This window comes from Mus caroli, unplaced genomic scaffold (assembly GCF_978045245.1).
Source record: "Mus caroli unplaced genomic scaffold, Mus_caroli_1 scaffold_19, whole genome shotgun sequence".
NCBI classification, from domain to species: domain Eukaryota; kingdom Metazoa; phylum Chordata; class Mammalia; order Rodentia; family Muridae; genus Mus; species Mus caroli.
The window spans coordinates 81554078-81577263 of NW_028227274.1; positions in this window are offsets into that span (position 1 = coordinate 81554078).

The window sequence follows — 23186 nt, forward strand, 5'->3', positions numbered from 1 at the left end:
AGCCAGTACACCTGCTGGGTGCTGGCATCTGAGTTAGCCTGCCCATCTGACTACACAGCACCCAGCCACTCTTCTGTGTGAAGCCTTTCGGAGGGAAATGTACCCCAGAACTGTGTCCTTCAGCCACCATCTTTGCCAAGAATGTCAAGATGTCCCTGAGTTAGCATGGAGAGCATTTGAGATCACATATTTACAGTTTGTTTGCTGGCCAGTGGCCTGGCTCCTCCACCTTGGAGAGTGCATCTTTCCCTTTGTCTGATGAATTCTGCCTACCGAGTCAAGACACTGATCGTGTGCTCAATAAATACATGAGATGGGTGCTGTGTAATGAATGAGCAACCCCCCCTACTCCCCCTCACCGCTGTGACACTGTAACGTGCTAATACCACAAAAGTCTACAGGACCCTGCCCCTGTCATCCTTGATCTACTCAAGACGAGGAAGCTTGGAGAGGAGATCGAGTCTCTGAGCTGAGCTGTATCTCCTGGGAAGAGAAGGAAGTTAGCAGGCCTGTTTTCTCATGTTGAGGGAAAGTCTGGTTCTCTATTTGACACTCAGAATGAAGTCAGGCAGGCAGGACACAGCCAAAGCATGGCGGCAAAGGACAATCCAGGCAAGGAGTATTCCTGGCCAGCAGGGGGTGCTCCCCGGGAAGAAGCTGTGGTTGCTAGGCAGCATTCAGAGGGAGGTTGCTAGTGTTTTGACACTGACTGTACCCGAAGCCTGACATGCATCTTAGGCTAAAGAGCAAAAGCCGACGCCCCCGAACAGCAACTAAGAAACGTGACTCCCTAGCTCGTTTGCTTTTTGCTTGGGGACTCGTTATTATTTGGTTTGTATTAATAACCATAAGCACGGGATCCGGAGGCTCCCATTGACGCTTGGATTATTTTGGCAACACCAGACATATTTTCACCCAGTCGCCTAGTTCACCGCAACGTACTCACTGACTAGGAAGATTTACCTCAGCTTCAAGAGCACTGTATGTAATTCCTGTTGCCTTGAGGATCTATGCAAAAATATTTGTTTCCCTGAAAAATCAATTTTTAATTTCTTTTTCTTCTCTTTTTACAAAACATTTTCAAGGCTGGAGACTAGGGCTCCTTGTGGGGAGTCAAACGCAGAATTTTCGAGGCTTATAAAAGACAAGGAGTCCTTGAACATGGCCATTGAGTTTTAGCTGTGGAAAGTACCTAATAAGCACGAACTGGAGATGTTTTTCATAATATTTTTATCTTTATGGTGAGTGACAGTGATGGCATGTCCAAAGAAAGTGTGGAAGTGGCGGGATGTCAGCGGCGGGATGTCAGGGAGAAGTCGCTCTTTGTCAGAGGAAGCGGTTCGGGCGCCTGCATTAGACCTGTTATGATGTCAATGCAAATGCGAGTCCCATTACAGTCGACGTGAGACGTCTCCCCTTGCTCTTGTCAGTTTCAATTAGACGCTTGATGTTACCATAATGCAGTGTCTTCCCCTCCCCCACACTTAATGTACTTAAATCTGAAAGTTTCCACTTTAAGAACCGTGCTATTTCCTAATGGCACTCCACAATGAACCCGTATTAAAAAGTAATACATTTTCCATATAGAAAGGAATATAAAGTAAGTTCCATAAAAGTACACCACACTTAGATTTTAAAGTATATAACATTAAATATATTAAAAGCACATTGTGTCATGCTATATATATTAAATACCATGAAAAAAAGCCGGCTTTGCAATTTATTTTAAGTACACGGGAACTGCATTTAATAAAATGTTTAAAATATAATTTATTACTGTAACAATTTATTAATAATGATAACTAAATGCTATTGAAGAGGTTATTCATGAAAGAATGGTTTGTCAAAAGAAAAGATTTTTCTACTCGAAAGATAAGGGCAATAGTCGGCAAGGTGTGCATTTTGCCCTTCTCGGTAATTTAACAATCCTAAAAGAAGTGAGCACATTAAAAAACCTTTCCCATAACTGCATTTTTTAAAACACTCTGACATCGGTGGAATCTTATTCCACACATAAACCTACCCATTTATTGTACTGAACACCCTCCGCCTGCAAGGAGCAGCCCAGATAGCATCACTTGTCTTCGTGGTGAGCAGGGCTTCCTGATGTCATTGATAGTCAGTTTGCGTTGGAGCCAAGGTATAAATATTTTACATATTGCATAACATAAACAGCATTACACTTCCTCGTCTGGGAGTGTGGGTGCTCACCAGTGTTTGTCAGTGCCTGGCGCTCAAAGCCGTGGTACGGATGTCAGATCTGGAACATGTCAGGTTTGAGCTCACATTTGTATTTATTCCACCCAGACTGGTCTATATAAAGTCCCGTAAGCTGTGAGTGACATATGCAGAAGGTGATTTGTGTCTGACAAATGACAGGTCCGTGCTCCAAAGCCAGGCAAACTTTACATGCATTAAAGGGGACTTAAAAAAAATCAAACACCCTGGGAAAGGAATAACATATATATTGACAAATATATTCCCAGGCTCTTTCTCCAAAAAAAAAAAAAAAAGGATATTTAAACCAGAGCCAGGTCATGGTGAGTGGTTTCCTCCAGATGAACTGGAACAGGCTAGAACGTTCTAGGAGAGGGATGTAGTTATCATGTGAGCGATGGGTTGAGTTCTCCCATGTCTGCTTTGTCTGCTGAGGAAGGTCCCTGGTAGCAACGTACCCATCTCTCTGCAGACATGGTCTGTAGTGTGCTGGTCAGACTCAGACAGTGGTCACATGCCAAACCATGTGAACATCTCACAGCCTGGGCTGTTATTCTTCTTCACCACTCTCATAGTCCCATGTGTGAGAACAGAGAGGGGCTGAGAGAAGCCTGCACCCAGCAGGAGGAATTGGGATAGAACTGGACTGCCTGATTGGCAGCTTGCTTGGCTGGGCTTTCCTGGGGTGGAATGAGCACTTACGAGCAAGAAGTGAGGGGCTGGTGTGCCAAGAAAAATGGACTCTGGGCTCTTCAGTTGAAGAAGGGCAGCTTTGCCACCGCAGTCACTCCATAGGATCAGGGAAAGTCTCGCACCCTGGGGCAAAGATGGTGTTCAGAGAGAAACTCCACATCTTAGTAGGAAGTTCACTGGCTCTCTGGGGTGGGTGGGAGCTTCATGTAAAAATAAATGCCATAATGTACATTTGAAGAATAATCCTTATCCATGGAATTTTTTTTGGTGTTTTAAAAATTTGTTTGTTTGATTGATTGATTGATTGATTGATTGATGATTGAGGCCGGGTCTTAGGGAGTTGCTCAGACTTTCCCATACTTCCTACGTAACCCAGGCTAGCCTGGAACTCTTTGAGAATCCATCTTAGTCTCTAAGCACTGAAACTACAAACACACATCACCACCTTCAGGTCCATGAATATTTTTTAATGAAAAATTACATTTATTTATTTTTATTTGTTTATTTGTGTGTTTGTGTTTCTTTGTGTGTGTCTGTGTCTCTGTGTGTGTATGAGTATGTGTGTGAGTGTGAGTGTGTGTGTGTGTGTGCGCGCACGCGAAGGCCAGGGCCTGGGTGTGATGCTCAGAGGACAACATGCTTGAGTCATTTCTCTTTCCGCCATGTCCTGGATTAGCAAGCATCTTTAGGCTGAGCAATCCTCACCTCTGACTCACTGAGCACCCGTTACAGCCCCCACAGACCTATTTTCCACCCTTCCACTGGCAAGTCAATAAAGAGTGGGTAACTGACACAAGACACACTACAGGATGTTATTTGTGATGAAAAGACTGGAGTCATAGCTGGGGAGATGGCTCAGTGAGTAAGAGGACCTGTTCTGCAAGCGTAACGACCTGAGTTTGGCTCCCCAGTACTCATTTAAAGAGTCCAGTGTGGATGTGCATGCCCACGAGTATGGAGAAAGCAGAATCTCTGGGGCTTGGTGGCTAGCTGGAGAAGCTCGAAACCAGCAAACTCGGGCTCAGGGAGAGACCCAGTCTCAAGTGTGTAAGGCAGAGAGCAATAGAAGAAGATGCCAGAAGTCCTCTTTTGGCAAGGGTGGGTGTGCACACATGCGCACACATGTGCAGAGAATGTAGCTGAGACATACTACAGCTCATATGGTATGTGGAAACATGATATTTAGTAATGATAGTAAATGCCACTCACAGAGGACTGCACACTGAGCAGGCCTATAGAGAAGGAGGAAGCAGGGACATGATTTCCTGGGGCTGAGGCCAGGAGGATGAAGGCTTCTAGGTACATTTCATCTTAAATATGTGGAATGGATGCCACACAGTACATTTGAATTGAGTCGTTATGAATTATAGCCCAGTAAGGCTTTGTGTGTACCTCTGCATGTGTTTTGCTATTTTAAGCAATTTTGGAAATTTTAACCTGTGGTAGTTAGGACTAAAGTATCAGCTAGCTCAAGTGAAATTGTAAGTTCTTTGGGTCAAATTGATTTAAAAGTCTAACAGGTAGGAATCGCTGTAGGCACCCCTAGATCTCAGGTCAGACACTGTCTGCAGCGTCTCGTTCTGCCTCAAAGATTCACACCTCCTTTGCGTGGCTCTGCGTGGAGGCTTCTGGAAACACTTTATAACACCCAGTCTATGAGCAGATAGCCTCCTTCTAGGGCTGAGGAGACAGCTCGGTTGGCAAAGTGCTGGCCTTGGAATCTGACGACCTGAATTTAAACCCCAGCACCCGTGGGGAAAAAAATTCTAGGATGGAGACAGGCGGGTCTAGGAGATTGCTGGCCTGCTCTCAAGCTTCATGGTGAGCCTCGAGTCCCAGGGAGATGCCCTGTCTCACAATAAGGGACCTGCCTTCTGAGGACACCAGAGTTTAGTCCCTAGCCTCTAGACATACTCACACACACACACACACACACACACATCCCCCTTTCTGAATCTACTCTTCCTGCTTTACCCTCCTCTCTCTTTTTTGTATTCCTCATTCCATCTCTTTGTACCTTCCTGATCCAAACCGTGAATGTCAGTGTTTCTTCCCCAGGTGAACTGATTGCCTTACTCATTGGGATCTGTCTGTCTGTCTGTCTGTCTGTCTGTCTCTATCTCTGTCTGTCTGTCTTTCTGTCTGTCTGTGTCTATTTCTCTGTGTATTTCTGTGGGTTGGTTGACAGGGCTCTGTATCTCATCCATGTCAGAAGAAACACCGGACTTCTCTCTTCTATTTCCCAGTGGTCAGCAGTGGATCTCATTCATATCCTGCGGCCTCATCACATGTCTTGGGATAATGGTGATAACACTATCACAGTTGTGCAACTCCTGAGAGCAGAGAGGAAAGGGCTCTTGGATCCTGGTCACACAAACCACATCGAAGAAATATCAAAGCAATGAATGTATATAGAATTTTATAGGCAGCCCAAAATGAATAACCTGTGAGTGAGTGAGCCTTTGAGTAACCAGGAACAGTAGCGAGTTACACAGAGCGCCGCAAGAACACCGGTGACACAGGTCCTGCAGTAGATCAAGTGCAGCCTAGTCCATCCTGTGACTACGTATGATGTTTTCACAGGCTTTCTCTATTTTTTGATCCTACGGTGCATAACGATTTCCTCTAAATTCAAACACAACTCTGGATGCTCATGAAACCAAAGTTGCAAGATCCACACTCATCACACCTCACACCCCTGGGTTAAGAAATTCGAGAATGGTTGCTGGGAAGAGTAGCAGAGATGCTTTCTAGTTGTGCAGGTAGCTCTAGGGAGCAAGCTGTCAATCATCACGCATGCTGGGCTCTCTGGTGATGCAGTGGCCTCCTCATGGATGCGTCAGTGAGGAGCTTCAATAGACCGACCATTTCACTCCCTGAGACTGGTTGGAACTCTTTCATGGTCTGTAACTAGTGCTCTCTCTGGGGTGAATGGACGTATCTTCCCAGGAAAGGTAACGCCGCAGTGTTTGTTTCTGTGCCTTTTACAGTGATTCCTTGCTAATTGGCCCCATGCTGCTGTTTGGAGATGCATCACTAGGGCATGGTATGGCCATAACCACACCAGGCACTCTGTGACTGATGTCCTTCTATGGTTTTTGAATCGGGTGAGCTCCCCTTCCCCACCACTGAGCTCTGATCTTTAAGTACACAGAGAAGGGTTATTCATGAGGATATATTAAATATTCTCTCTTGCCTCCATAACACTCACTATGTGAGGTTAGCTGCTTAACACACTGCTCAGAATCCCACAGCTCTAAGGGGCAGACGCCTCGGTGGCTGCTTCTCTCTACACTCAGTCTTGCCAGGTACTGGGCAGCCTGGGCTCCCAGCTGAATCTTTGAAAAGTACAACTCAAGATCCTTCAGTTTGTCCCAGGGTTGAGATATCAGCCTCCTTGCTGGGTGGTTGCTGGGATATCCTGGAGCCACCTTCATTTGTCACTCACTGTCCCTTCAATAGCACCACACCCTCTCAACATACCAGGTTAACATGTCTCCCTAATTCCTCTGCTTCCTTCTGAATTTTATGTAGTTAAGAACTCACAATAGATAGATAGATAGATAGATGAATAAGTGAATGAATGAATAATACATTTTAATTAAAATAAAGCAGCTATATGGTTGGATACCTTGGATAACACAACATAGTACTTTTATTTGGGGGTCTATCACCGGAATCATGCTTTATAAACCCCTTCCCCAGACAAAACATTGAGTTTCCAGCGATTCCGGTATAGAAATCTCTTGGGAATTGCTCTCTTTATTGCAGGGTGCTTGAAGCAATACATAGTATCCCCGAGAGACACTCAGGTGACTTGTTTTAGGGAAGAATTATGTATTCATGGAAAAGCTTGATAACATTCAAGGTTACTAAGTTGCCTTGTCCAAACAACGTTCTAGGAATAGATACATAAAACACCCTGACGATAACACAGATAGGTCGATCTAAAACCAGGGATTTGATCCCGCAGTCCAGATTATAGACAGAGAATGTTCTTAATGAAGTCACATCCACTCAAGCACACTGCGGGCAATGTAGTCTCTCCGAGACATTTACCGCAAATTGCAAATTCTCAGACTTCATCAGCTACCCTCTCTTTAAATACTTCCACATATTTAAACTGGCTATGGCTTGTTTGGGGACATTGATATTGTTGTTGCCCAGTCGTTAGATTGAGCATTTTGACTTTCTCAGGAGTGTGTGTGTGTGTGTGTGTGTGTGTGTTCATGTGTCATATTGATATGTAGTTGGTATATTATGCAGAGTGATGATATGTAGCCATTTTGGATGTGTCACTGGGGCCCAGTCCTTGGGGCCTGCTCTGTTGTCTTGGGAGGCCATTCTGCACTGTATGGCATCTACGTCCATCTTCCTGGCCACAGTCACTAACTTGATTTCTCTTTCGTGGGATTCAGGAAAGCTCTCTTCAGAGTCCAGGACCCCCGGGGTCACCAGGGTATTCCGTGTTGTGCATTCCAAGCCGCATCCTCAGGACTTCATAAACAGCAGGTGAGGCGCACACCTGCAGAGAACACTCAATATGCGCTTCGATATACATATTTACATGAGCATCGGGGAGGGCTGGATGTATAACATTGCTCATCTTCTTAAATGCCAAAGTGTGGCACTTAATCTACATATGGAAAAAAAGTTCTAATTATAAAACTGTACTAAGGTTTACATACTTTCCTAGGGGAAAACTTTCTCCGTGGAAAGTAAGTCATGAGGAGAGTTGGGGCATATTTAAACCTCGCAGAACATGGAAACTATCAGCTGGCAGTGAGCTTGACTCCTGATTACATTTTCCTGTTTTGGAAGAAATAACCGGGCATAGGGGAAGGCATGATGAAAATGTTTGAAATCTTTGTAAGTTAATTATTTTTATCGCAACATACACACAGTGGGAGCAGCTCAGAACACATGCAGCCTTGGATTTTTATTCTATGACATGTATTTGAAAGTTTAAGACACAGCAATTTCATGTTACTCTGAGCTGATTTTGATACAACCATTTCTGACAGCAAGTATTTATCAGGTTTTCAATTTAAAATGTCAAAAAAAAAACCAACATAAAACATTATTTTGAAGGGGTGGATTTGACATGCTAAAACAGCCGCAGACATTCATAATTAAATTAAGGACTCAAAGAAACCTGCCCAGACACCATTAGGCCAGTTAGTGACTTTAAGACCAGACACCACAGGGACAGATGGGGAACACAAGCCCAGTTCCTCAGGGGTTCCTTAAACATGGGCCTTGGGACAACGCTTCTCTCCAGACAATGGTGGAAGGATGACAGAAACTCTTGACCAGGCAAACACTAGCTGTGTAAAAGAACACAGCAAACTCAACAGACATTTGAATCATACTCCTTACAAAGAAACACAGTGTCTCCTGTCAATGCTGTTTGCCACAATAATGCGTCCAGTGCTCTGAGTCCTGAGGGCTTCTATCACTGTTCTGTTCCTGGGATGTATAACTTTGAAATAAACTTTTAGTGTACTAAAATATTATACCAAATACGTTTCATATCAGGTGTGTGTGTGTGTGTGTGTGTGTGTGTGTGTGTGTGTGTGTTATGATACTAAAGGAAGGAAAAATGTCCTTACTTTGAGGTAAGCAAGTCAGGTGAGGTAAAGGGTCTCTATTCTGCTCACATCCTGTAGGTCTCATCTTGCAATGAGATGCCTTGGGTAACAGTGCTCATCTACTGTAGGCAGGCTGAGGTACATCCTGGCAGAGCCGGGGCTCATAGTCACTGATGCTCGTGGGTCAGTTTTCATCCTCTTCCTCTCTCCAGCACACTTTCTCATCCCTCTCTGCATCTGTGATTCCCTCACTCACAGAATGGCCTCCCCAAATTAACTTAACCCCAACCCGTGAGTAAGGTTTTTTCAAGGCAAAATTAGCAGATGTAATGTTCACTATGGATCTTTACTGACAACTGAGAATGGAAAAGAAGATGTGGTTTAGATACAATAGCTCTTCTTCCAGAAAAGTGGGCAAGACCGGATATCATGATAAGGAAGTTAAATTGGCCTCAGAGAGATAGATTCCAAATGTTTTCTCACATTGGTGAGTTTTAGACAGTGTGTGTGTGTGCGCGCGAGTTTGTGTGTGCTCACACGGTACACGTGTGTACTTAAATAATTATATATGTATAGATGGTCTGAAAATAGAAGCAAAACTGTCCAGGGGAATAATAGACACAAGGTGAGGAGCTAAAATGGAGAAGGTGGAAAGAGTGGTGCAGTGTATTCTGCTCAAATCACATGATTTACCCACGTGAGCCTGGCGTGATGTTTCTAACCTTGCTTAGTGAAGCAGGAAAGTAATGGGATGGTAAGTGTGCAACATACAATAGTAAATAGTATATACATACTACATACTACATACATGCTACATACATACATACATATGACATGCTATCAAGGCATTGAAAATTAGCTTGCTCTCTGCCTTGAAGAAAGGAGCACTAACGTCGTATTAGTCAGGGAGTAGAGTGTGCAAACCTCTGCTTTCATTGTCACTGCCTTCATGAAGCAGGCTTTACAGGACCAGAGAGCAGTGACAGGAGATCATGGAAAGCAAAGAGAGGAAAAGCGACAGGTTCTGTGGCCGAGCCAACAGAGGATCTGTACTAGCTAATGCTCATGAGAACTGGTGGAGACTCTGCTCCACAGCTGCAAGACATGGCCAGCCCCCGACACCCAGGTCCCGAGAAGCCGAGGTCTGTGTTCTGTCCTACTGAACTGCACTATGGTATGTGGTGACGTCTGGGCACTTACACTTTTGTGGCAGTCGAGCAGCTAACACTGATAGATGACAGAACTTGCTGCCAGTCACAGCGCCTTTGTTCTAGCTTCAGGTTCCTTTATGTGCTTAATGTATCTGCTTTCTGGAAGGACCATTATTCCCCTTCCCTTTATCCTGTTTACCCTACCTAAGTTTCCCTTCCCACATGCTGTAGAACAGCTGATGACCAGGAAGACAATGTAGTGGAACCCTGGGGTGGTCCATCCATCCCTGTTACTAGTTGTACTGGCTGATTTTGTGCCAACCTGACACATGCTAGACTTGTCTGGGAGAAAGGAACCTCCCTTGAGGAAATGCCTCCATGAGATCCAGCTGTAAGGCATTTTCTTAATTAGTGATCAATGGGGGAAGGCCCAGCCCATGGTGAGTGATGACATCCTTGGGTGGTGGTCCTGAGTTCTGCAAGAAAGCAGACTGAGCAAGCAGCACATAAGCACATAAACACATAAGCAATACTCATGATGGTCTCTGCATTAGCTCCTGCCTCCATGTTCCTGCTCTGTCTGAGTTCCTGTCCTGACTTCCTTTGAGGCTGTACGGTGGAAGTGTAAGCAAATTCAACTCTTTCCTCCCCAGGTTGCTTTGTCATGATGTTTGTCGCAGCAACAGAACCCCTAAGACACATACTCCATGAAAGCTTGGTCCCCCAAAAAGTCAGAAGGCATCCAATGCCATGGCCTGGAGTTTCAGAGAGTTGTATACCACCATGTGATGCTGGAGCTCAGAGCCGGAGCCTCTGTGAGAACAAGAAATGTTCTTAACCATTAAGCCAGCACTCCAGCCCTGTGTGTGTGTATTTTGACACAGGTCTCCTCATATGGATTGGAATTCGTTATGTAGCTGGAACTAGGCTTGAACTTGCGGTGACCCTCCTGCTTTTGCTTCCTGAGTGCTGGGTGGCTCTGGGCATTTTTGTTTATTTGGGACACCAGTGTATGTCCCATGGCCCATCCCACTCTTGTCTTTGTCTCTGAACACCTTTTGCTCAGGCTGGGAAGTCTCCTGTTGCTTCAGATCACAGGACACCAAGGCTGACGTGGTGTATCTGAAGTCTACCCAGGTGTTCCCTACAACAGCCTTTCCCTCTTCGGAAGTCACAGAGTTCTCTCAGCTGTCATTGAGGTACATACGTAATGCCATTATTATATAAAGTGGAGAGTCACATTTAAACTACCCCCAATACCTCTCTGCAGGTCTGCACAAACCTGGGTCAGTTAGCACCTCCTCAACACTGTTCTTTACAAGAGATCTGCATCTCTTTTACCCTCATCTCATGACTCTAGCTTTCCAGAACTCGGGTAAGATTTATTCTATGAAGGTCTTCTCGAATTCTTCTGTAAAGCATAAACAAAGACGCACAGAGTGAGAGTCTGGCCCTCGAAAAATGTTCCCATAAATGGCTTATGGGAACTCCTGCCACCCTAAACAAAACTTCTCAGTGTCACCAACATAAAGTCACCCATTGTTTAGCTTACGTTTCTCATCCGTTTGACTAAACACGTGACAAACACAACTTAAGGAGGAAGGGCTCATCTGGACTTCCAGTTTGGAAGGGTACAGTCCATCACCTTGGAGAAGCATGGTGGCAGGAATGTAGAGCAGTTAGTCACATTACATCTTCGTTTAGGAACCAGAGAGAAGGGAAGGGCTCACCGGGCTTTCCTGTTTTCCTTCTCTGTTGTATTCAGCCTGGTCCGCCTACTGATGGCATGGAGCTGACCATTTCAATGCGGTCCTTCCCTCCGCCATTGATCTTCTTTGGCAACCTGTTCCCTTAGACCCAGAGCTGGGTCTCCTAGGTGATTTTAAGTCTAACCAAGTGGAAAATGAAGACTAGCTGCCGTACCCACATTGCTCACAAACACTCGGTCAGAAAGGCTGTTTAAGAGCTGGATTGAGCCTCAGAGGGGGAAAAAAATACAACCAAAGTGTGGCAGATGTTTTGTTTAAAATTGATGATACAGAATCAGAGAAAGGAGACTCAACATTGTGAGCTAATATTCAAATAGACATAGATGGCTCTTTGTTTAGACCACTGCTTGTTTGGGTAACGGGGGAGGCGTTAGTTTTTCTCACTTAATTCAACTCTCTAAGGTAGAGGGCCACTCCTCACAACATTTTTAAGTCATAGCTCATAATTGAGATATTTCTCTCTCTCTCCCATCACAACATGCATATTAAGTTCAGTGTGAAGAAGAAAAAGGAAGAAAACTTGCACAGAGCAAATACTGAAGAACTAAGCTCAATACATTAGGATGGGAAGCAGGTTCTCAGTGCTTCCTCTGCCCACACACATCAGATTTCTCTGTTTCTGTCTTCACATTCTTTTTTTTTTTTTAATTTCTACAAACTTATGCTCTTTCCCAGCCTGCTCCTTAATGATCTGGTCTGATTTCTAGTTCTTTATGGCCTCCTAATTTGCATTTCAGATCTCTGATGGTTCTACCCTAATTAAGAATCCTCTAAGGGAACTTAGCAACTTCTACTGTAAAACTGTCCCAGGGTGAGCCGGGTCATCAGCAGGCGCCTACGATATGCCAATTACTACACGAGAATCTTTATTAGGCCCAGAAAGCAGCATTTGAGAAATCACAAAAACCTACGCTCCTGGGATTAAGTAGGCTATAAAACAGGAATAAAGGGTGGGGATTACTCTTGGATGGCTGGTGCTCTCTGTCCATTGGTCCGGTCATCAGGACCAGCACCCCCTCTACCCCCCAGGGGAAAGACTGTCTTCAGATGGGAGAGCCACTTGTTGTGGTGGACTCCCAGCAGCCTCTTGGCTCGCACCAAGGACTATGTCAGGAATAATGAGTCCCTTGGTGCCTAGGAACAAAGTGACAGCAGCTAATGAGGCAGAACAGGGGATGTGATGAAGCAATGACATTTTTTTGAAGTCAGCAATCTGAGGCGGGGATCAATAAGTGCTTTCCAGGGTTAATTCACCGGCCACACCACTGACATGCTATTAGAGCCGAGGATGAGCTCGGGGCTCAAGATGGAGGCTTCATCTAGATAAGTGTCCAGAGCATGAGATACTTATTTCAATAATCCCAAGCATCAAGGCATTCATCCTAACTGCCTCCACGGGGAACCCAACACCCTTCCATCAATTAACGTGGCCCAGCCTGCGGCCATCTGAACCATCTCCCAGCCTGGATCCGAGAACTCTTTCCTCCCCAGCTGCTCAGACAGCAGCTTTTATCCACCTGCAGTTATGTAGGCTTCAAGGTTGAGTGGTTTCTATTTCTATTTGTTTGGGGAAATGGCAACCAGGAGACTCATTCAAGCCTGTAATGGATATTGTATTATGTCATAGGGCTGGGCTGAGAGCAAATCATATAACACTTAGAACAACTGGGCTTTTCTCTTTTTTCCAGAGACTCACGTCTGTGTGACATTTAGTCTTTGACCCTTATTTGTGCCTCAGTTTATCTATCTGGCAAATAGGGATAATAGGCTCCACGTTGTGGTCTCAATGAAAGCCCAAGCAGTCATCTTGCCTACTGGATCCTTGTTGCTATGTAGGTGCCATCAGTTAAAACATATCACACTCAAGGTTACTGGGTGAGAGTGGATTGGGTTCTGTTTTCTGCTCAAACCCTTTGTAAGACCCCCTACTCTTCAGGGATCTCCCAATGGTTCCTGTAGCCTCAGAGACTCATTGTAGCATCTTGCAAAAGAAAAACATCTTTAAGTCACTGGGGATAACCAGTGACATCCACAATATAACATATAGGTGGTGTGATGACTAATCCTAGTTGTCAACTTGACCACATCTGAAATCAACTAAACCTAAGCAGCAGGGCACACGTGTGGCTACTCTTCAGTGGATCATTTGAGGTTGGAAGATCTACCCAGAATCTGAGTCACACCTTCTGGTAGCAGCACACGTAAAAGGTCTTGGAAGGAGGAAGCTGTTGAGTTTTGCTTGCCTGACTTCACTCTGACAAATTCGTCTATTCTGCCGCTGGAGCATCCATTTACTGGTGCTATGGGACCTGCTTCTTTGTGACTCCAATGTACATCGAAGACCAGCTGAGACATGCTGCCTTATACACTGAGCAGCAACTAAATTCTTGGCCCTTCAGTTAGGAGAACCATTGTTGGACTAGCTGGACAACAGCCTGTAAACTTCTTTAAAACATAATTTTTATATCACACACACACACACACATACACACACACACACACATATATATATGTATATATATATGAATATATATGTATGCATATATGCATATATATGTATATATATATGAATGTATAACATGTATACATTCATTCTATAAGTTTTATGCATCTAAAGAATCCTGACTAATAATATAGGTGGCAACATAATGTTGCAGAGAGAAATCTAGGTTTAAATGGTTGAAAAATGGTTTAAATTTAGTCTTACAACATGCACTGTGGTCCTTAAAGCCTGTGATATACCATAAATAGGGTCAGGAGAGTTGTGTAAAAGAAAAAATAATCCAAGCTACCACCTGATTTCAAGGCTAAGAGGAAAATACATGGCACCCTACACAGACTCCCTAAGCTCCTCAGGAGTAAGAAATATATCGAAAGCTGTCAAAACTGGAGGTTAATAATAGGTGTCTTTACTTCCTTAGAATAATAATTCATTAATTGTATGTTATGAAAAAAAAACAGTGATCTGAACTGTAAGGGTCAAAGTAGAAAGAGAGGGAAAACAATGGCTCAAGCTAGCCAGCACTTTCAAGGACTGCGACATTTCTTGTAAGCCAGCACTGAGAGAAACCTGTGGAGAAGTCTGTCTGTGCACACAGGGAGACAATAGGGAGCTTTACCTAAAGAGGGGGATTTTTAAAAGAAGTATCTATAATCTCTTATCCAAGTTTCCTGAGGAAAAAAACCCTTAAATATGTATACTTATATCTGTGTATATCAGGATCTACCCATATATAATTATAGAAGTATGGAGACAGACAGACGGACACACACACACACAGAGGGGGTAGAGAATAAGTTAGAGATTTACAAATTAAGCTATTTAAAGAATTATCAACTATTGTTATATCTTCACAGAAGCATGGGATGCCATAATGGTTGATTGGGCAGTTGTTTTGTTCCAAGGTAGGAATGAACACCCTGTGACAATTCTCCTGGGACAAAGGCTATGTGGCGCCCAGGTCAGGTGATATTTCTTCATAAGCTTTTCCCAAACATCCACAGTCAAATTCTTTTCAACTTCTCAGAACGATTGTTGGTCAGAGATGCAAGACTCTGAGGGTGAGCAGGAGACAAAAATTTGAGACTTCACAACAACTTAGAGTTGAAATAGCGTTAAAGCCTTATCTGGCTGGGGACAGAAGCAGACAGCCCTAACTGACAACAACTGGACTTGAAAGGACAGTTATGAACCCAATAGGGCCATAGACTTAAACGAAAACACTACAGAACACTATTAGAATTGTTGGAAAAATAGGTACCTAGGAGAATTTTTTTTTAAATGGAGGTAGAAATTATTTCATTACATAGCTCATCTATCTCTAAAGCAAGGTGTTTAGAATATACAAAGAATGATCAACAATTGAAGTTGAAGGGGTTATAAGTTATGGTACTTTTGTAAACATGGAATAATGGAGCCAAAGTAGAATCAAATACATTTATCCACAGGCCATGTTCAAAGAAACGTGAAGAACACGTGTTAGCCTTTCTTGTGGGGTGGGGTGGGGGCTGTCAAAGGCTGTGATGGCTCAGGCCATCTGGTGCCCTCCTGACCTTTAGTGTGTCTGTCTGGTGGTATATTAGCCAGGCAAGGCCAGTGTAAGATGGTAATGCCATCTGGTGCCATGGAGCTCTGAGTCAGAAGAATCCATTGGATAGATCATAAGGGAAAAGGCTGTTGGAATTACACACCACTGCTGGGAGCCATAAAGTGAGCCTGCGCGGGCCTGGGTTTGATAAAGAGCTAACTGTGCCCGGGAAATGCACAGCAATGAAATTTGCAAAAACCGCTTGCACGGAAGCAGATCCACCGGACTTTTCCTACAGGGTCACTTGTATAACAATGAAAATGAAACGTAATTCCTGGCTTTCCAGGGGTGTAGTTATTATGGGATGGCTGTACTGAAATTTGTCCAACAGTCGGATGTAATTAAGGACTCGACGAGCCTGACTGCACGGCTGTGCTGACGTAACTGAGACCGTTCAGATTTGTAAGAGGGAGTCCCAGAGATGCTTTGCACTCAGGCCTAAATTTGGGGTTACTATGTGGGAATTCTCAAGAATCATTTTGGGGCAAGGAACTGGAAGGGTGGAGTGTTGGTTTCTCTCTGTAACAAGTGTTAAGTCTTCTGACTGCATTCCGTATACAAGAATAAAATATTTAGTGATGCAGATTTATTAGCGAATTCCCAAGGATTTGAAGGGTTTATCTGAGCTAGTAAACAAACCAAAGGTATCTCTGGCTTGGAGGCTGATAAGAAGGCCAAGTCTAGGGCCTGGTATTCAGCCTCACACCCAGGTCTCCCGCCATTCTGCTGAGGGGGTCTGGCTGTACTGCAGACACAGCCTTCCAGACCCTTCCAAACCTTCTTAAATGACTGCATGCCACAGTTACAGTCCTCAGGGGCTGAATTTCATTCTCTGAAAATTGGTACCAGGCCACCTTGGCTGGTGAGCTTGAGGAGTATCCAGGCAACAGTTGTACAATGTGATGATAGCACAGCTATTCGTGAAGGATGTGCTCACACTGCTAGAGCTCAGGGCCCTGCCTTGGGTCAGAACCCAGAAAAGTCTCACCTCAAGTCATTTGATTCCATTTGAAGATAATCTCATCAAGTCTGACGAGCACTGTTTGGTGGGACCTCATCTTCATCTGTTGGGTGGACCTGGGCCTGCCTGAGGTCTGTGAGCCCAGGCTTAGGGGCAGGGAACAGGGCTTATTCATACACGACGATGAAAGCCATTCATCATCTCAGTTAAGTGTCTGCCAGCTCCTCTCATGTTCTGGTCACGACTCCAAATGCTTGCTTTGTACCAGCAGAGCAGTGGGCTCAGCAGCAACGTGAAGCGCATGGGGTGGCCTACTTCCTCCTCTGGGTGGACAGTTGAGGGTAAGTCACAGCATTCAGTGAGAAGGCCATGGATAAGGGCACTGAACTGAGTCCTCTCAAAAATTTCGAGGTGGTATCCTAACCATGACAGATAGAGACAAGGTTGTTGTAGATGAGAATTTATGGGAGATCATTCCCGAAGGCCACTGCGTTAGTCATGTGCCACAATGCTTAAAACAAGGCAGATTTGGACGTGATTCATAGATTGACAACCAAGTAAGGACATGGAGACAAGGCTCTCTGCAAGTCAGAATGCCAGGGAAACCCAGTGGCCCCTAAACGCAGGTGTAGAATGTTCTTACTCAGGCTTAGAAGGGGCTTACACACCCACACCTCACTAGCAGACTGAGTCTCCAGGACCAGAACACCCACAGTCCTGATATTTAGGGGTTTCTGGATATAGACCCCCAAAAAGGGATGTGACCATAGCACACGCTGTGGGTGGGATTGTGGTTAGGAAAGTTCAAAGTGAAAACCTGATTCCTAACACCACAGAAAGAGACCCGCCTTGCTTATGCATAAGCTTCTACCTCAAGTGAAGACGGTTGACATGCAGGTCTTGGGGGCTAAGAAAAGTGACATCACTTTGCCTTAAGATAATGATTGTGTGCTGTGTTAGAGATAGGTTTCCAGAGAGAAGAGGGAGAAGGAGAGAGAGAGATTCAGTTGCCAGCACATAGGCTATGGCAAAGCTGGGTAGGTCAGAGGAAGGTAAAGGCTGTGGGAAGGGTGGGAGGAGCACCAGTACACTCTGTATGGTCCGGAGAGGTTCCTAAGTTACACAGTGTCCAAGAGAGGAAAAAGTCCAAAGGTCTGAATGCAGATTATTAGTGGGGTGAGCCAGGGACAGTTGTGGGAACAAGCTCCATGGGGAAGGTCCCATGGTGTCAGAAGTGCTGAGCCAACAGCATCAGAGACTCCTACTCCATGTAGAGGGGGTGCTGACCGAAAGCTGCCTGGATGTGCTTGGAGTCTGAGAGATCAGCTATGGGGCAGAGACATGAACTTGAATCACCGCACACCGGTCTGCACAGGACGTTGTGGAGTGACGGGCAGAGAAGAGGTGCTGCCTCCATCTTTCTTCAAGGTCAAAGGACCTGTGGCATGGCGCGATATGTTCCAGTCTCCCAATCTCAAATGCAAAGATTCTGTCTATCTGCCACTCCTAGTACTTAACTAAGGCTCTGAGACTTTGGGCCTCTCTGATAGATTCTGGGAGATTGCAAGCATCATCCTTGGTGTACTGAAGCAACTCCAAACTTGTTTTTAGAACACCAACCCGGTCTTCTAGACTCAGTGGAAATTTCAGTGAAAATTTCAGTGCGATTTCCAAAAACAAAGGTCCAGGCCAGCCTGTGAATGCAGAGTCACTTCTGGGTGGTTCCCCTGGGTGTGCTCTTTCCCTTCCATACAGCAAAGGGACCACACTGTCCCCACTATTTCCACACCCACCAGGTCTCTTTGCAACCTGGACTTGTATTGTGCCTCTTTGGCCCTAGGGACCCTCCTTGGGGACACACAGGGCCTGCCTATTCAAACACACAGCTTTGTTTCTGCATCTCCCAGGGCTGTGCAACCTTGCAGAACCCAGAGAAGGCACTTAGCATATTTCGTATTTATAGAGAGCCTCTCTACCAACAGGCTTGCTGAACTGGTCTCATTTCATTAATCCTCACAGCAGGGCGTGGATGGTGGGTAAGAATTGTCAATTTTACCTAATGTGGGGGCAGAGCTGCGAGAGGCTAAAAGACTTGCCTCAGGCTGTTGGATGAGTCAACTCCCCAGCCGCAGCCTTGATTCCTGACTCCTGCTCTCGCCACCTCACACTTCCTTTCAGAAATAACATCGTAAAATGTGTACTAAATCAGAGCTGGAGATCAAATCCACGTGATGCTCAGCATACCACTTAACCTTTCCCTGCCCCGATGTCTGAATCCATAAAATGGGGCTAATAATCCCTGCCATCTACCTTGTCATCGGAATATTATGAATATTAATCTCAGTGATCAAACTCCTTGGAAAGAGCTGCCACATAAATTCAAGGTTCAGGTTAAGATCAACTACTTGTATATTATTCAATGATTAGAGAAACACTGGTTTTGCATCACAGGAGAGAGATCTGACCACAGGAATAAGATTTATTTTTTTGAGTGTCTACATTTTATTTATCGAAGTGGAATTATTTTCTTCTTATGTGCAAGTACATGTACGTGCATGTGTATGTTTGTGTGTGTGTGTATGGGCGCCTGTGTATGTCAGAGGACAACTCACAGTGTGATTCTTAGGCACCATTGCATCTTGCTTTTTGTTTGTTTTTGTTTTTGAACAAGGTCTCTCACTTGCTGAAACTTTAAAATAAGCAAGGCTGCCAGGCCTGTCTGATTGCAAGTACGCCCCCATGCCTGTTTTTATTTTATTTTATTTTTAACATGGACACTGACTGTTAGCATTCTGTCTAAACTCTACCCCCACAGTTAACTAGCAGCAGCCAGGTAGGCTTGGCCCACTATAAAAGGGGCTGCTTGCCCCCTCCTCTCTCTCTTACTCTTGCCCTCTTGCTCACTCTCTCTCCCCATTCTTTTCCCCACTCTCTTTCCAAGTGCTCATGAACAGCCTCTATTCTTCTTCTCTACTCTTTCCCTCTCTCTACCTTTCTCTGCCTCTACTGCCTTCTTAACTCTCCTCCCCATGCCCTGAATAAACTCTATTCTATACTCTACCACTGTGTGGCTAGTCCCTTAGGGGGAAGGGATACCTTGGTATGGGCCTGCTGAGACATCCCCTTCCCCAACACCTTACCACACCCCAATAGAACATTTTCTTATCTCTCTATCCTTTTATAACCACATCACTGAGGACAAGCACTTTGTATCTGAGCCTCTTCCCCAGGTGTAACATGGTGCTAAATTCCAATAATTGTAGGCACGGGGAGACAGTTTAAGTTTTTAAATGCCCAACAGTTTTCTAAAGGCATCTTTCCAAGCTTTTACTTTCCTGTAAATGATTGCAACGGTTTTTTTTTTTTTTTTTTTTAGATGTTCTCCCTTTTATAAAGAGATGGAAAGGTCTTGCGGCTTTGTTCTCCTGTGCTTAGTATTTCTGTACAAAGTCCGAAATCTGCTCTACCTACAGATACAGCGGTGAGGCTTAGATTTATTTTCCCTTCCCAATCTGCTCTAGCTCTCCACATGACTTAGAACAGTATACTCCAGAGTTAAGAGTGTCCGAGGTGGGGTGTTTGCCACTTCTGTTTGAAATCAAGTGTCTGATCTTATCTGCTATGACAGCTTTAATGCCCTTCTTCTCTGACAAATTTTCAGTTGGGAGGAATGCAAACACTGCCCTTGGTGCAGTTACAGGAAGGGCTAATCCGAGCAAGCTCATATTGGCAGCTTGATCTTTAACGAACAGCAGAGCCCTGAAGTAGTCACTTGTTAGGAGGAGGGGGAAAAAAAGCTAGAATAAACAAATCTCTACAGACTCTTCCAACCCTTCCTTATCTGTCCTGCGACCTGGCATAGGAGAGGCACAGAGAGATTTTAGTCTAGCAGTGTCATTGTTGACCTGAGCATTGAGGACATGCATGGCAGAGGCAAACAGGAAAGGGAACTGGGCTACAGGAGTCCCTGTATCTTAACTTGGGTTACCTGCGATGGAGATTGTTTCCAGTATGCTAGATTCTATGTTCCTTTCTGGGAACGCAGTACTCTGAAGATGTGAGGTCTGTAGGCCTCATGCACAAATGAGTTTCATTGACTTGAGAAAGCATCCACTGGGCACCTTAGCCATCCATCCAGGTGGGAGCTCTCCAAGGCACTGATCAGTTCTCAGCCTGTGAGTCAAGACTCCTTTGGGGGTTGAATGATGCTTTCCCAGGGTTCACCAGAGACCATCAGAAAACACAGATATTTATATTATGACTTATAACAATAGCAAATTACAGTTATAAAGTAGCAATGAAAACACTTTTCCAGTTGGGGGTCACCACATCATGAGAGACTGTATTTAATGGTCACAACATTAGGAAGGTTGAGAACCAGTGTTCTAAGGCGGAGTCGAGTATGAATCACTGTAGAGTTAGGAGGTACCACCTACGCAAAGGCCTGTCATTTGTGGCAAAAAGTTCATATATATATATATATATATATATATATATATATATGTATATATATATATACATATATATATATATATCATGGGATTATATTGTATTCGTAGAGTGGAGTATTTTAAAGTGATTCCTTTAAAAAGACATTATTATTCCACTTTATCTGTACTGGTGTTTTGTCTGCTTGTATATCATCAGTGTGCCACAGAGTCATGGAAGCCAGAGAGTTTACCAGACCTAGTGGAACTGGTGCTACACACTGTTATGGGCTACCATGTAGGCGATGGCCAGTTGTAGACCTACTATGCAGATGACAGACAGACAGTTGCAAGCTACTATGTAGGTGCTGAGATTCAAATCTGGGTCTCCTGAGCAACAGCCTCACCTTTAACTGCTGAATTACCTCTCCAGCCCCTAAGCTGACTCTCTTTTGGTTGAGTTAAAAATTCATATATAGAGAGAAAATTAGAAAAAAAAATCATAGTAACTTCTAAGTGTGACTTACAAGGAAGGGAAAATTGAAATCATCTCCAGAAAGTATGAAACTTTCTTGTCGTGCATAATCTTTAGTGAACTGTAAATATTAAATGAAACTTTGAAAATAAAGTTGTCTGTGGGCTGAAATATTATAGACTTTCTACTCTCTTGGTAGTATGGTTTACCTAGTCTCTTAATCATTTACAGGTTACAACTAGTGAGTAGCCAAATTACTGACTCAGTACATGCAAAGTCAAATGTTTGATTTCTTTGGGAAGGAGACACGGTTGGTAATGGGTAAAAAGATACTCTCTTTGTGGACCCCAGTCTCTAGCTGATCTTTCTTTCCTTGGTAGGGACATCTGGTAGACCCTAAGACCTAAGAGTCATGAAGATTTTATTTCCAATTGATACTGTCTTTCCTCCTTTTGTGTCAGTGACTTTGGCAGATTGTTCCTTCTTGGGAACTCTTGGTTAAAGTAATGAGTAAATTTCAAAGTCCTTGATTATTTTTTAATGGCTGCAAAATGACTTTCTTCCTCTAATTGAATCACATCCCACGTCAGACTAATTGGGAACGAGTCCTCTCCTGCTTGTCATCCTTACAGGCCAGCAGAGTTAGGCCGCTCCAGCCTGCTCTGCCCTCTTCACTGCTCCCACTCAGACCCTCACTTCCACCATCACTGAGAGCCCACCGCCTCGAGCTCTGGGTCTGCCATCTCTCTGAAAAAGTCAGGCATTGGCCCCAAAGGAGGCTCTCCCTGGCTTGTTTTGCATGGAGCCAGCTCAGTTGGTCCTGCCTGAGGAGTACACCATGCTCGGGTAATCCTCGGTTTGTTTGTGAACGAATCCCTTAAGCTACCCAATAGATGGGAGTGTTTCAGGGGCCAAGAGGCTCCCATCATATATTTTTTTATTATTAAGTACATGGAATAGTGGGTTTTTATTTATATTTTAATAAAATGATGGCTTCATGGTGCGATTTTTCAACTAGAACATGTACTTTTAATATTTTAATTCCTCTTTGACCATCTCCTGTTCTTCTCCCACCCTGATTGTCCTCTCTTCCTCCAAAATAGTCCTACTTCTTCTTTCATATTATGTTTACATGTGTGCATGTGTGCACAGGTGTGTGTGTATGTGTGCATGTGTGCACACACAGGTGTGTGTAATCTAGGTTTCACATATGCAAATGTGTTTGCCTTTCTGAGTCTGGCTTATATGTGTAATGCTCTCTGGTTCCGCACATTTCTGACTTAGTTGCACTCTTTGCTGCTGAATAAATCTCCACGGTGTATACAAGCAACAGTACCTTTATTTATTTGTTGGTGATAGACACCTTAGCTGATTCCATAGCTTGCTATTATGACCACTGCCTAATCAATAAAGTAAACTGGTTCTTTGTGTATTTCCCCAGGAGTGGAATAGCCAGGTCATTCAGTGAATCTATTTTTAGTTGTCTGAAGAGCTTCCATTCTGATTTGCATATTGGCTTAGCCCATTTATATTCCCACCAGCAATGTAAAAGTGTACTCTTTCCCACAGACTCTTAGGAGCATTTCTTTTGATCAAATGCTTTTTGCAGCTGCCATAGGTAGAGCAGAAGGAGGGCTGTCCATCTGCTGAGAATTTCCACAGTGTTCCCTGGTGCAGCCCCACCCAGACTCCAAGACCTAGTACTCCTTCTACTCCGTGGGTCCTGGGATGGATCTCTCAGGTCTCCAGGCCTGGCAGCATGGCAGAGGCAAGTCACCACTGCCCCCTGTATATTTGGCCCTTTGCTCAACTAT